Below are 15,131 nucleotides of genomic sequence, written 5' to 3' on the forward strand. Positions count from 1 at the left end.
TTGGTGAAATGAGAGAAGGAAGCGAGGCAAGGGAGAGGAACTGGATTTGCTATTCCTGTATATGTCACTGGTTTTAGTTAAGATGCTTTTAATGCAAAATGTATTTTAATAGTCCTCTCCGAGTTTGACCTTCAAGGAGCTCAAGTCTGTAAGCAGTAATTCACTTTAATGTGTAAGAGCCTTGAAGAGAATAAGTGCTTATTAAATATCTGTAAAATGAAAGCATTATACATTTTTTGGGAGGGATGAGGGCCAGAGGAGCAATTTAGCCTCGAGGTCACATTAACCATATCACTGTAAAGCTGTAATTTTTTTTTTTAAACCAGTGATTTCTCAGGGTAGACCTGACATCATGAGCACCCTATTTTCATCATGGAATGTCTTGGCTACAGGGTTGATTTATGCAGCATCTGATTCAGTCAGATAGTCTCTTGAGAAATGACTTCAGAAATCCTTCCAGAGTGACAGTCCCCACACTGGAGAGTCAGCCAGCTGTTCTCCTCTGGTCACTGTTTGACTTTCCAGGTGGATTCTCTTGGTGGTTTTTCACGGGTTGGCTATTTACTGCTCACTGCTTCAGGAATTCAGTGAAGATTTTTGACTAATAGTAAAGATAACATGGCAGATTTCTCTTGGTTTAGGGGCTTTTGTTTCTTCCCAGCATTACAATCCCTTCCCAAACTTCCTACCTCTTTTTAGTCCTGAGAAAGAACTTCAGTCCTGGGAGCCTTGTGGCCCTGCAGGTGGCCTCTGGCTGGGGCTGTCGTCACAGCTGCTCATGAAGGTCTGATGACTTTGTCCAAGTTTGATTATTCTCTTCACAGTGGCAACTGTAGATGTTAAATTTGAAAAGTGGTGACCTCTGATGAAAAGACCAACCTTTCAGGGCACACTGGGTATCCAGTGTTCATAGCAGCATTATTTATAATTGGCAAGGTGTGGAAGCAACCTAAGTGTCCATCAAGAAGTGAATGGATAAAGAGGATGTGGTGTAGATATGCAGTGGAATACTACTCAGCCATAAAAAAGAAGGAAAACTTGCCATTTGCATGATGGACTTGGAGGGCATTATGCTAAGTGAAATAAGTCAGACAGAGAAAGACAAATATTGTATGGTATCACTTATATGTGGAATCTAAAAAATACAACAAACTAGTGAATATAACAAAAAAGAAGCAGACTCACAGATAAAGAGAACAACTAGTGGTTTCCAGTGGGGAGAGAGAATGGGAGAGAGGTGTGGGGGGGAAAGGATATTTTAGGATTATATGAGACTGGGCATGTTAATTTTTTTTTTATTTTTTTTATTTTAGAAAAAAATTTTTGTGGCTGCACCTGCGGCGTATGAAGGTTCACAGGCTAGGGGCTGAATCAGAGCTGCAGCTGCTGGCCTTTGCCACAGCGACAGCAATGGAGGATCTGAGCTGCATCTATGACCTATACCACACCTCAGGGCAATGCTGGATCCTTAACCCACTGATCGAGGCCAGGGACCGAACCTGCATCCCTAGTTGGGTTTGTTACTGCTGAGCCATGACAGAACTCCAGTATTTTATTCTTTTTAATGTGATATTCATAAAATTGTATCCTTAATTTCTCTTTCTGATCTTCTATTGTTAGTGTATAGGAATGCAAGAGATTTCTGTGTATTAATTTTGTATCCTGCAACTTTATCTAATTCTTTGATGAGCTTTAGTAGTTTTCTGATAGCATTTTAGGATTTTCTACGTATGCTATCATGTCATCTGCAGACCACGACAGTTTTACTTCTTTTCCAACTTGGATTCCTTTTATTTCTTTTTTTTCTCTGTGTGCTGTGGCTAGGACTTCCAAAACTATGTTGAATATAAAAGTGATAAGACTAGATATCCTTGCCTTGTTGCTGAACTTAGAGGAAATGCTTTCAGCTTTTTACTGTTGAGTATGATGTTATCTGTAGGTTTGTCATATCTGGCCTTTGTTATGTTGAGGTAGGTTCCTTCTATGCCCACTTTCTGGAGAGTTTTTATCATAGATGGGTATTGAATTTTATGAAAAGGTTTTACTGCATCATGGAAATGATCATGTGATTTTTATCCTTCAATTTGTTAGTGTGATGTATCACACTGATTGATTTGTGGATATTGAAAAAAATCCTTGCAACTCTGGGATAAATTTACTTGATCGTGGTATATGGTCCATATAATGTATTGTTGGATTCAGTTTGCTAGTATTTTGTTGAGATTTGTGTGTGTGTGTGTTCACCAGTGAAATTGGCATATAATTTTCTTACTTTGCACTATCTTTGTCTGGTTTTGGTATCAGGGTGATAGCAGCCTCAGAAAATGTGTTTGGGAGTGTTCTTTCCTTTGAAATTTTTGGAATAGTTTCAGAAGGATAGGTGTTAAAACTCTACTCCAAATGTTTGATAGAATTTGCCTGAGAAGCCATCTGGTCCTAGACTTTTCTGTTTGTTGAAAGTTTTAAAATCGCAGTTTCAATTACAGTGCTCGTGATTGGTCTATTCATATTTTCTATTTATTCCTGGTTCAGTCTTGAAAGATTGTACCCGTGTAATAATTTGTCCATTTCTCCTAGGTTGTCCATTTTATTGGCCTATAGTTTCTTGCAGTCATTTCTTACCATCCTTTGTATTTCTGTGGTGTCTGTTGTAATGTCACTTTTATATTCCTAGTTTTATTGATTTGACCCCTCTACCTTTTTTTCTTGATGAGTCTGGCTAAAGGTTTATTGATTTTGTTGAGCTTTTCAAAGAACTAGCTTTAAGTTTCATTGATCTTTTTGTATTGTTTTCTTCATTTTTATTTTATTTGTTTTTGCTCTGATCTTTATGATTTCTTTCCTTCTACTAACTTTGGGTTTTGTTTGTTCTTTCTCTAGTTGCTTTAGGTGTAAGGCTAGGGTGTTTGAGATTTTTCTTGTTTCCTGAGGTAGGATTGTATTGCTATAAACTTCCCTCTTAGAACTGCTTTTCCTCTGTCCCACTGGTTTTGGATCATTGTGTTTTCATTGTTATTTCTCTCTAGGTATTTTTAATTTCCTCTTTGATTTCTTAAATGATCTGTTGGTTGTTTAGTAACATATTGTTTAGCTGCTATATATTTGTATTTTTTAGTTTTTTTCTTGTAGTTGATATCTAATCTGATAGTGTTGTGGGTAGAAAAGATGCTTGCTATGATTTCAGTTTTCTTAAATTTACTGAGGCTTGCTTTGTGGCCCAGCATGTGATCTATCCTGGAGAATGTTCCATGTGCACTTGAGAAGAATGTGTTTGTTTGCTGCTGCTTTCAGATGGAATGATCTGTAACTATCAATTAAGTCCATCTGGTCTAATGTGTCATTTAAGACCTGTGTTTCCTTCTTGATTTTCTATCTAGATTATCTATCCATCGATATAAGTGGAGTGTTAATATCCCCCACTGCTGTTATGTTATGGTCGATTCCTCCTTTCATGGCAGTTAGCATTTGCCTTATATATTGAAGTGCTCTTATTTTGGGTGCATATATGTTAACAACATATGTGTAAAAAAACTTTGAAAATTGCAAAGCATTATAGAATTTAAAGCATCTTTCATTCAATATAAAAAACAAACAAAAACCAAAGTGCACTAGGTCACTTTGATAGTTCCCTGAAATCCAAAGTGACGCATAAACCTCAAATGCCAGGTCAGTCTGTCCATTCCCCTCAGTTTGCTTGCATGCATGGTTGTTGCTCTCAGTTTTCTGTTGTCCAGCTTCGCTTTTCCTTTCTCCTCTCCTTAGCCTCTCTCTCTTTTCCTGTCTTTTTACTCCACCTAATTAACATTTTCTTCTTTCTCTTTTGATTTTTCCCCATTTGGGGCCATAAAATGGAACTCAGGAGTTGAGTTGTATTGCTCTTGTTCTTTTTGTTTTGCTTTTACTTAAATGAATTTGCTACCCACATAACTTTGCCTAAATGGAGCTGATTTATTTGCTGTCATCAAGTCTCAAATGTAAGGAATCTTGACTGTGAATTGTTGTGTGAATCATCAAGTGAATGGAATGTTTTGAGGGCAGTATGGCAAAATCCTTGGGTCTGCAAATACAGACTTGAGATTGATGTTTTGCAGAGAACAGCAATGGATGGTGAGAGAGCTGGAAAGGAAACTATTTTCTCACCCCTGCCCAACTACATGATAGAACCTTAGCTTCCTTTGAGGAATTAGTTTTTCCTACCGAGGCAGCACACCCTTGCTTATTCCAGTGGGAAACAGTGGGCAGCCCCTGTGTAGTGTCATACATTTCCCCCCCTTTTTGGATGCAGCTATGTCCATGATTAATTTCCTTCCGTTACTGGCATTATGTTGTTAAAGCAGCTGTACCGAACATGTTTAGCAATTTTCTATGCTTTGCAGTAATTCTTTATCATTTTTTTTTTCTGGCAGAAGTTAATTATAGTCTTTGTGGAGAAACATGTAAAAAAAGCAAAGCAATAAAATTTTTTTTCAAAGATATTACATAATTATAGACTGTAATAAAACATTTCTTTTAATGAAAAACCTAGTGACCTCTGTAATCTTAAGCACTCTTCCCCCACATTTATTTGTTACTGTGAAAGCATCATTTTGTCTTTGAATATTGCCTGTTAATTAAGGGCCAGCTCTACTAATGAAACATAAACACATTCTAATGAAAGTTTAATGCAAGGTGCTGGCCTTATTTTTTTAATTTGCTACTGTTAGTCCACCCCCCCCACCCCACCCCGCCCTGCACACACCCTGTCGGGTCAGGATTCAGGTTCTTAATCACAAGCTCTTACTTGAAACACAGGCTGCTTTCTTTGGCAGGCCTTCAGGAGGTCAGGTTTCCTCTGTTCAAAGGGAACCCAAGGCCTGCCTGTGCCTGACATCTTTCACACAAGAGATCAGCTTTAAAGCCGGGTTTGCCAGTCACAGTTTCGGATATGAAAGGCAGTGGATATTTCGGTGGGGGTGGGCAACAAGGAGGGCCGGTGTTTTCACAGCAGCATTGCAGCTTCTCTGGGAGCTTTGCCTGTCTTGGGTCACTGAGCCCAGGTGGCCTTAGTTCCTGCCCATGTGGTTCTGTCAGTTACTGTGGTGGGCTGGCCAGGCTCCTCTGTGTCTGGCCTCTCATCTCCGGGTTGGCTCTCTGCCTCTGGGTGGAGGGGATGGGGATGGGGATGGAGAAGGGCTGGGGGAGGGAAAAGATGCTTGGGATGCACCTGTTCCCCAGGTGGGGGCCGTGGCCTGGAGGCAGGGGCACTGCTCGCCATCTTCCTTTCTCCAACTGTTACTGGGCATTCAGTGATGCCTGTTCTAGAAGGTGCTTATCAAGCCCCACCCCACCGCCAGGAAGGCACGGCTTCTCAGAGCTGCAGTACTCTTTTATGGAACTAACAGGAGAGGTGCCAAGCTCTTGTTCACATTGAAAGCTGCTTATCAGTAAACACCTAGGCCTTCTCTGGCAAATATTGACCTAAAGGTAATTATAACCTGTGCCTTGCTTTTACCTTCCTTTGCTTCCTAACACTCTGAAGCATAGATATATTACAATAGACATATTGCAAGATGATCTTATAATACAGCGTACACCTGACGGGCTCCTTTTCTCAAGTTTTAAGTCTGTCCTCTTTAGAAGTCAAGTCTGTTTTTCTCACTACCCTTGATGTAGTGGCAGATCTTTTTCTTTAATTGGGTATTTCTATTACATGAGGCTAACATCACTTTTTTGCTTCATCTTCTCTGGGTGAGAAAAACCCAAGCTTCTTACATGGATATGGCTAAAAATCCGGCCTTGTTAAAGGAAGACAAAATAATGGGCCGAATGATGGGAGATGAGGAGGAGAACTGGGCTAGCTTTTCGGCTAAAAAAAGAAATTCTTTTTCTCTGTACCATGGAGGAACATGGCCCAGAAAACTGAATGGTGTACAGCTGTTTCTTTGTAGTTCTGCAGTCGCTTCGAGCAGGGGGTTTGGCTTGTATCAAAGAACAAGTGGGTTGTGATGACCTCAAAATATCTAAGAGAATCAAGCTTGAAACTGGAGTAGCTGGTGTTCCCAAACCCCAGGGAGGCAGGGAGAGTACTTTTATTCAGCGTTTTCTCTTCAGTGAAATTTGAAGAGTACTTGTTCTAGAGAGTGAAACTTTTTACTTGATCTTTTGTGGCAAGGTTAAGGTAAGAATACCTAGGCTGTTTTAGATGTTGGCTTTTGAAATTGTTGCAGGTGTCAAAAGTGACAGCATGCACTCTTGATAGCAAATCAGTTAAGCTCTCACATTGTTACAAAAGTGTAGAAGTGGAAAATTTATAAGTCTTTATAAAATACCACTTACTTTTATCCCTGGGTTAGAGCATGACTTACAGCACCAGTATGGGGATTAATAGATCACCTCTTACTGCCATCTCTCAACTGAAAATTAACTATAGCTAACCCTATTTTTAGATATACAGCTTTCTATAAACCTGATTTTAAAGAGTTGCTGACTATGCTTGTGTGTTTATTTTATTTTTAGAAATATTGGCAGTAATGGTTGCTTTTGCTCCTGATGATCAAGTTAAGAAATAAAGTACAATGTGTGTTTGTGTGTTTGTTTATAGGCCTGACTCCCTGGAAGGGGGGTGATCAAGGCTTAGAGGGATAGTGGCTAGACATGGGCACTAAGATTTGTGACTTAGATTTCAAAGGTCCCTTTCTTGTCACCTGCCAAACAGTCCCAGCAGATGTAAGGATGACAGGGGAGGCTGCGAGCGGCATTGGCCACCGCAGTGTGTAATGCTGGAGAATCAATAGAACAGGACAACAAAAGACTTTGTAAAAGTTTAGCTTTTCCAAAACAATGCTTGCATTGTTCCATCTTTTTTCTCCTTTGGTAGTTTGCTGTCCATCCTGCTAGAGTTGACTCTGCTGCACTCTCTCCTCAGGAGGCAACAGTAAGACCAGAGGAACTCTGTTGAGATTTCAGGAGTACAATTCCTCCTGGGCTTGTTTTTTTTATGATGTTTGTGACCTCCAGCATGTCAGTGGCTCTTAGGAACCCCCCGTTCTCCCATTCCATCAGCTTTTCCTCCATCGCAGTTGCATAGCTAATAATCACTCTCCAACCTCCACCTGCAGTATCTTTAAAAAAAATGAGTTTGAGAAGTTCTCTTGTGGCATAGTGGGTTAAGGATCTGGCCTTGCCAGCAGCTACGGCACAGGTTGCAACTGCAGCGCAGGTTTGATCCCTGGCCTGGAAACTTCCACGTGCAGCCAAAAAAAAAAAAAAAAAAAAAAAAAATAGACTAAAACAAAGAGAATCTAAAAAAAAAAAAATTTAGTTTTTGCTTACAGAGCAAATGCATGAATAAAATCTCCTTGTTTGAAAGGGGAGGTAGGGGAGTTCCCTTCATGTGTCAGTGGTTAACAAACCCAACTAGGATCCATGAAAATGCAGGTTTGATCCCTGGCCTCCATCAGTAGGTTAAGGATCCAGCATTACTGTGGCTGTGGCATGGACTGGCAGCTGTGGCTCCGATTCCACCCTTAGCCAGGGAACCTCCATATGCTACAGTGTGGCCCTGAAAAAGTAAATAAAAAGTGGGGGGAAATATAAATAAAGAACTCAGTTTGGTGTGAATCCTGTTAGATCTTTATTTAGGGATGTGCAGATAGACCCGTGTAGACCAGCAGCTTGCTGGCTTTTGCTTGCATTAGAGGACTTGCTCAACACATATTGCCAGACCTGGATTGCTGATTCAGTCCTTCTGTGGGGAGGCTTGAGAATCTGCATTTTGAGCAAGTTCCTGGGTGATGCTGATGCTGCTGGTTTATGGCCACACATTTTTTTTTTTTTTTTGGCTGCACCCTTCGCATATGGAGGTTCCCGGGCCAGGGATTGAAACCAAGCCACATCCTTAATCCACTGTGCTGAGCCAGGGATCAAACCTGCACCTCTGCAGCAACCCAAGCTGCTTCAGTTGGATCCTTAACCCCCTATGCTGCAGCAGGAACTCCCAGGGACCACACTTTGAGAACACCCATAGAACCGATTTGTGCTTATATGTATATATGTGTGTGTGTTCCTTTTTTTTTTTGGTCTTTTTAGGGCCCCACCCATGGCATGTGGAAGTCCCCAGGCTAGGGGTTGAATCAGAGCTACAGCTGCTGGCCTACGCCACAGCCCCAGCAACACCAGATCTGAGCTGCGTCTGTGACCTACATACAGCCCATGGCAACGCCAGATCCTCTTAACTGCTGAGCGAGGTCAGGGGTCGAACCCCTATCTTCATGGATACTAGTCAGGTTCATTAACTGCTGAGCCATGATGGGAACTCCGTGTGTGTGTGTGTGTGTGTGTGTGTGTGTGTGTGTGTGTGCCTTTTGAAAAAGCAAATGCTATTGTACCATACATGCTTCTATATTTCTCATCAGCTCTGTGCCGTGGATGGTGGAGAGCTTTCTGTGCTGGTGCATATAAATAATTTCAGTTTTTTTTTTTTTTTTTTGGCTGCACCTGGTGCAAGTGGAAGTTCTCAGGGATCAAACCTGTGCCATAGCAGTAACTGAGCTGCAGCAGTACCATGCCTGATCCTTAACTGCTAGACCGCAAGGGAACTCCTGGATCATTTCATTCTTAACTGCTCAATAGTGTTCCATAGTATAAATAGGCCTTAGTTTGATTTTTGTTAGTGGACATTTTGGTTCATTATAGTATTTTAAAAAAACTATTATGAATGAATGCCGCACTGAACATCTTTTTTTTAATACCTGTTTTATGCAAGCAGTTCAATTTAGTGTAGTATGGAGAAGTGAAATTGCTGAACATGTATAGTTTTTATTTCATTTTTTTTCTAATAGATGATGTCCCCCTAACTGTCTATGATGGTCACTGCCTTAATGCCCAGCTTCTGGGTTATTTGTTTTATGCACCTTCTAATCTTGGGCTAAGCCAGAATTGCCAGGAAAACTGTAAAAATGTGCTGGCTGAGCTCTTTCCAGATTCAGCCTGAAATGAACTTCAGGCTGCTGGCCAGTCCTTTTTCAATTTTTGTTGACTTCCTAAAACAGTGATACTCAATTGTTTTTCTTCCCCTTGATAATCTTGGTGAATCATAATTGCCCTTAGTAACAATGGCTTGCCATAGCTTCTAGAGGGTTTAGGCCAAATGTATCTTTCTTTTTTATTTAAAAAAAATTTTAATTGTATGGTCACACCCTCAGCATATGGAAGTTCCTGGGCCAGTTTTCTAAGCTGCAGCTGCAGCAATGCCAGATCCTTTAACCCACTGCACCAGACCAGGGATTGAACCTGCCCCTCTCTGTAGGGACTGGAACTGTTGCAGTCAGGTTCTTAACCCACTGTGCCACAGCAGGAACTCCCCAGATGTATCTGTGAAGTCATTGTTAGACTTCTCAACACTGGATGTTCTTTCCCCTGGTCAGACTCTATATACTTATTTATTATTATTTTTAAGAAATGTATAATGTTTTCATTTCTGCTGTACAGCAAAGTGCTTTTATACACACATACACACAAACACACATTGTTTTTAAGACTCTATATATTTATAAGCAAATGCAACATTCCTCATGCCCTCTATCTTCTAAACCAGTTATTCCTCCTTTCTGTTCTGTCCTGGGCAGTGAGTGACATGTGTTAGGTGAGTTGGCAAGTATTAGTGGGGCTGTGGTAAGTCATAGTTCCACCATTCCTAATACCTTGGAGTTCATAGATTGGTGAAGTTAAAATTGGGGGTGGGGAGCTCATGCCGGGTCCTCAGGTACTTGCTTTGCCAAGTCATTAAAACCAACCAACAAAGAGCTGCCATGTCTAAAATTAAATAAGAGATTTTCTAACACCCTTCTACCCCTCCAAAATCAGGAAAAATACCTCGGAATAAAGGTTATTACTTTTAAGTTCAACTTCAGGAAAATTGTGTCTGTTTTCTCCTTTGCCTCGGACAAGCGAAAGTATTGAGATGTAAAGGAACCAGTATCTTTTTGGAGGAAAGTTTTCTCTTTTTCTTTTTCATTTCTTTTTAGGGCTGCACCTGTGGCATATGGAGGTTCCCGGGCCAGGGGTCAAATCGGAGCTGTAGCAGCCACAGCAACACAGGATCTGAGCCGTGTCTGCAACCTACACCACAGCTCCCGGCAATGCAGGATCCTAGCCTCATCTTTGACCTGCACCACAGCTCACAGCAACGCCAGATCCTTAACCCACTGAGTGAGGCTGTGGATCGAACCTGCATCCTCATGGATGCTAGTCAAGTTCATTAACCACAGAGCCACCACAGGAACTCTGGTTTTTTTTGTTGTTGTTGTTTTTTCATTTTTAAAAGTTTTATTGTAGTTGATTTACAATGCTGTGTTAATTTCTGTTGTACAGCAAAGTGATTGAGTTCTACATATACACATATCCACCCTTTTCCAGATCCTTTTCCCATGGAGCTTATCACAGAATATTGAGTAGAGTTCCCTGTGCTATATACACCAGGTCTCCATTGACCAGCCATTCCATATTCAACAGTGTGCATATCCCATCCGAAACTCCCAGTCCGTCCCTTCCCCACCCCTGCCCTTCCCCTTTGGTAACCATAAGTTTGTTTTTGAAATCTGTGAGCCTTTCTGTTTTGTAAATAAATTCCATTTGTATCATTTTTAAAGGATTCCCTATATAAGTGATACCATACATATTTGAAAGATTTGATGTCTGTATGAGGCTTTCCTAGTCTTTCAGAACCTCCGTGATGCCGTTGTCACAGGATTGGGGTGGCTGGGGGTGGTCCTATAATGTGCAGCTCTTCTGAAGGGGAAAGATGCTTAGGATTCTTAGAGTCACTCCTTCCCCTGCTTTGAGCACCTACGGTGGGCCATGCACTGAGTGAGGTCCTGGATAAAAAGAAGCAGAGGAAGAAGTTCTTGCATATCGGCAGCTCCCTGCTAATTCTGTAGCACACAGACTACTGTCCCATGAAAATGTGTTCCAACTTGTATGGAGACAGCTGCCTTGCTGGCCCGAGATCATTTGCCATCAAAACCTTTACTCTTGTTACTCACTTCCAGCCCCAGAATGGGCTTAAACCAAGATCATTGATGTTGGAGTTCCTGTGGTGGCTCAATGGAAACGAATCTAACTAGTACCCATGAGGACGCAGGTTCGATCCCTGGCCTTGCTCAGTAGGATAAGGATCCAGCATTGCTGTGAACTATGGTGTAGGTTGCAGACACGGCTTGGATCTGACATTGCTGTGGCTGTGATGTAAGCTGGTGGCTTCAGCTCCGATTTGAGCTGGGGACCTGGGAATCTCCATATGCCACAGGTGTAGCCCTAATAAGACAAAAAATAAATAAATAAATAAATAAAAGATCACTGATGTATCTTCGAGCTTTTTGGGAGAATCTGCTTTTCAAGCAAAGAAAACCTTTTCTGTCATTAAGGAAACCTGAGTATTACCCACTTTTCACTTCTGTTTTGGGACGTGAAAATACCCTAATGAATTACAACAAAATTTGTGCTCATTTTAACATGAGGGCTTCCCAAATACACGGCAGGCTCCTCCGGTAGTACTTCAGCTGAGCCTGAGACAGTTGTGCAGTGGGAACCTCATGGGGTGTATGGAAACAAATTAAACAATAACCCACAGAATAACTCATTGCAATGTTAATTCTTTTCAAGCAACTAAGATCTAATAGATTTATTAGATTTTAAATAGATACAGTGCATTATTAAACTTTTTTCCCTGTTACAATTTATTGTATGAGGTGCTTGAGGGGATTGAGATGACCTAAAAAAATTGAAAACCCTTAGGTTTGGTTAAAATGGGTGCTGAATGTCATGTAAGGAAATAGACACTGACTACCATATTAAAGGGACATGCTAACACATGCCTGACCAAAGGAACCAGTTGTGGGCCCTCCCTTGCTGGGTCATTTTAGTGAATCTGGTAGAAAGATTTTTTTTTCTGTCTTTTCTTTCTTCCTTTTTTTTTCTTTTTTATTTTTTTTAAAGGGCTGCATCAACAGCATTTGGGAATTCCCAGTGTAGGGGTCGAATCGGAACTACAGCTGCTAGCCTATGCCACAGTCACAGCAACACAGGATCCGAACCACATCTGAGACCTACGCCAAAGCTCATGGCAACACTGGATCCTTAATCCAATGAGTGAGAACCCACATCCTCGTGGATACTAGTCAGGTTCATTACCACTAAGCCACAACAGGAACTCCGAAAGAATGTTTTTGAAGGAAGAACGGTAAGCTCTGAGTCGTCTATACATCCAGTGAACTTCCCCAAGAAGACGCTCTTCTGAAATCTAATAAATATTTAATGTAAGGGGAGGAATCTAAAGGCCTTGTAGAGTCTTCAGCTTGATGTAGTTGCCATAGAGAGGAGGGCGCTGGTCTCAGCAGTGTGACAAGACACTCAGGCCCTTCAGGAAGAGTGGCAGGAAAGGTCATTTGACCTCAGTCAGTTTGAAGAGCCCTGTTGGTTGTGATGAATATTGATCAATTTCCTTATGGATTCCCATGTTGTAATATGTCTGCTGTCTTAACTGTTGAGCATTTTTTTAAGCACTGTATTATTATAGTCAGAATTGGCTTCCTGGTGCAAAATTCTAGCTTTGTGTTTTGGTAAAATTAAATTGTAATTTACTTACTAATTTTTCAAAATACTATCATGGGATTTTTCATAGTAGAGAAAGGAAAAAAATAGGAAAATATACATTTGCCTGACAAGGATTACTTTCATTTGAAGAATCATGACTGCCTTGGTTTGGTTCTGACTATATCGTGAATTTTTTTTAAAGCCGATTACAAAATGTTACTTGTAATTTAAATTTCAAAGTCTTTTATATGGATTTCACCCTACAGATTAACTGACAAATGAAGTAATTATGGCTTTTGTGATTGTTTAAAAATGTCTTACCACCTCACCCTGGTCATAGTGGCTCTCATTAAAAACTCTACAAATAACAAATGCTGCAGAGGATGTAGTGAAATGTGAACTGTCCTCTGTCATTGGTGGGAATGTATGTTGGTATAGCCACTACCAAAAATGGTATGAAGATTCCTCAGAAACTAAGGTTAGAGCTACCATATGATCTAGCAATCCCACTCCTGGGTATATATCCAGACAAAACTATAATTCATAAAGATACTTGTACCCCAATGTTTACAGCAGTGCTATTTACAATAGCCAAGACGTGGAAGTAACTCAAATGCCCATCAACAAATGTATGGATAAAAAAATGTGATACATATATACAGTGGAATACTACTCAGCCGTAAAAAGAGCAAAATAATGCCATTCACAGAAACATGCAACTAGAGATTCTCATACTAAGTGAAATAAGTCAGAAAGAGAAAGACAAATATATAGGATATCACTTATATGTGATAGTGGAATCTAAAATATGACACAAATTAATCTATCTATGAAACAGAAACAGAGTCATGGATAAGGAGAACAGACTTGTGGTTGCCAGGGGGGAGGGTGTCGAGGGAGGGGTGGAGTGGGAGGTTGGGGATAACACATGTAAGCTATCATACATGGAGAGGTTAAACAGCAATGGCCTACTTATAGCACAGAGAACTATACTCAGTGTCATATGATAAACCATAATGGAAAATAATATAAAAAAGTGTATATAGAAGTTCCTATTGTGGCTTAGTGGGTTATAACCTGACATGAGGATGAGGGTTTGATCCCTGGCCTTGTTCAGTGCGTTAAGGATCTGGCGTTGGTATGAGGTGTGGTGTAGTTTGCAGGTGTGGCTTGGATCCCATGTTGCTGTGACTGTGGTGTGGGCCTGCAGCTGCTGCTCCAATTCAACTTCTAGCCTGGGAACCTCCATATGCTTCAGGAGCAGCCCTAAAAAGCCAAAAAAAGTGTGTGTGTGTGTGTGTGTGTGTGTGTATAAAACTGAATCACTTAGCTGCACAGCAGAAATTAACGCAAATTGTAAATCAACTATACTTCAATAAAAAGAAATACATCACAGCTGATCGATTTGATGGAGCCAGTAAAAACAACTCTAAAGGCTATGTGTCATAGGAAAATGTTTATGCTGTAATGTTAAATGAAAAAAAGAAAAACAGAATACAAAATTGAATGTACAGCGACTACTACAAGAAAAAGTAGAATAGCTGGAAATGGTGTTTGTGTTAGGCTGGTAGAATCATAGTGATTTCCTCCCCCCTGCCCCCAACCTCAGCCTCTATTTTCCAAGCTTTCTGAGTTCTTGTCAATTTAAAAAGTTAAGAAATAAAAAATGTAATCTTTATATTCGTGAATAGTGTGAGAACATAACATTCTTTTGAAAAACGTTTTGCTTCTTTTTGTCTGTTTTGGTGCCTCATACTGGAATGTGCTAGAATCTTAATAGATGTCAAAAATTGAACTAGCTAATCCTTAGCGTGTTTTTTAATGTTTCTACTTTATTAGTTTCCAGAGTAGGATTATGTGATACCTGTAAGTTCTAGAAATAATAATTTCTAGTTGATTGGTCAAGTAGTTGCTTTTAAAGTGGTGGACATTGTGTTAATTATGAAGCATGAAACACACACATACACACACCCACACCCACATGGCTGGGACTCCTAAGGAAGGTATAGTGGGGGTACCAGCATATGAATTGGTTACAATTCGTTATATGGCCTAGGATATGCTTATGGGTGGCTTTTTGCTCAGTTTTAATGAGTTCTGGTTAAAGAGAAAATGTATGTTCGACAGGAACCAAATTTTAAAATTGGAGCTGTAAGTCAATACCTAAGTGAATTTGGGCATTGTCTCCCTGACCATAGAGCCTCTTTGGGGATTTGTAGCAACAAAGGTAAACAGAGATGGCTTGACTCTGGGTCCTCGTGTTAGGGCTTAGACCCTCCATTTGAGGCCCTGCTTCTCCAGAAGGCTGGCTTCACTGAGGAGAAGGGAAGTGGATAAGAGAATCACCACTCTTACATAAACTTATAGACTGAGTTACCTTTGTGGCGCAGCAGAAACATATCTGACTAGTATCCATGAGGATACGGGTTCGATCCCTGGCCTCACTCAGTGGGTCGGTGATCCTTTGTTGCTGTGAGCTGTGGTGTAGGTCAAAGGAGAGGCTCAGATCTTGCGTTCCTGTCTGTGGTTGTGGTGTAGGCCAGCAGCTGCAGCTCCGATTG

At 40.7% G+C, this 15,131-nt stretch overlaps 1 protein-coding gene across 1 annotated transcript in view; it reads left to right on the plus strand.

Annotated features, from left to right (window-relative positions):
* Positions 1-15,131, plus strand: part of TPD52 (tumor protein D52) — a 130,510-nt gene that overhangs the window by 17,008 nt on the left and 98,371 nt on the right.

Source organism: Sus scrofa, chromosome 4, assembly GCF_054392235.1.
Source record: "Sus scrofa isolate SSC_HxYL_T2T_F1_AM1 chromosome 4, Sscrofa_HxYL_maternal_Yorkshire_Landrace_v2.0, whole genome shotgun sequence".
NCBI lineage: Eukaryota > Metazoa > Chordata > Mammalia > Artiodactyla > Suidae > Sus > Sus scrofa.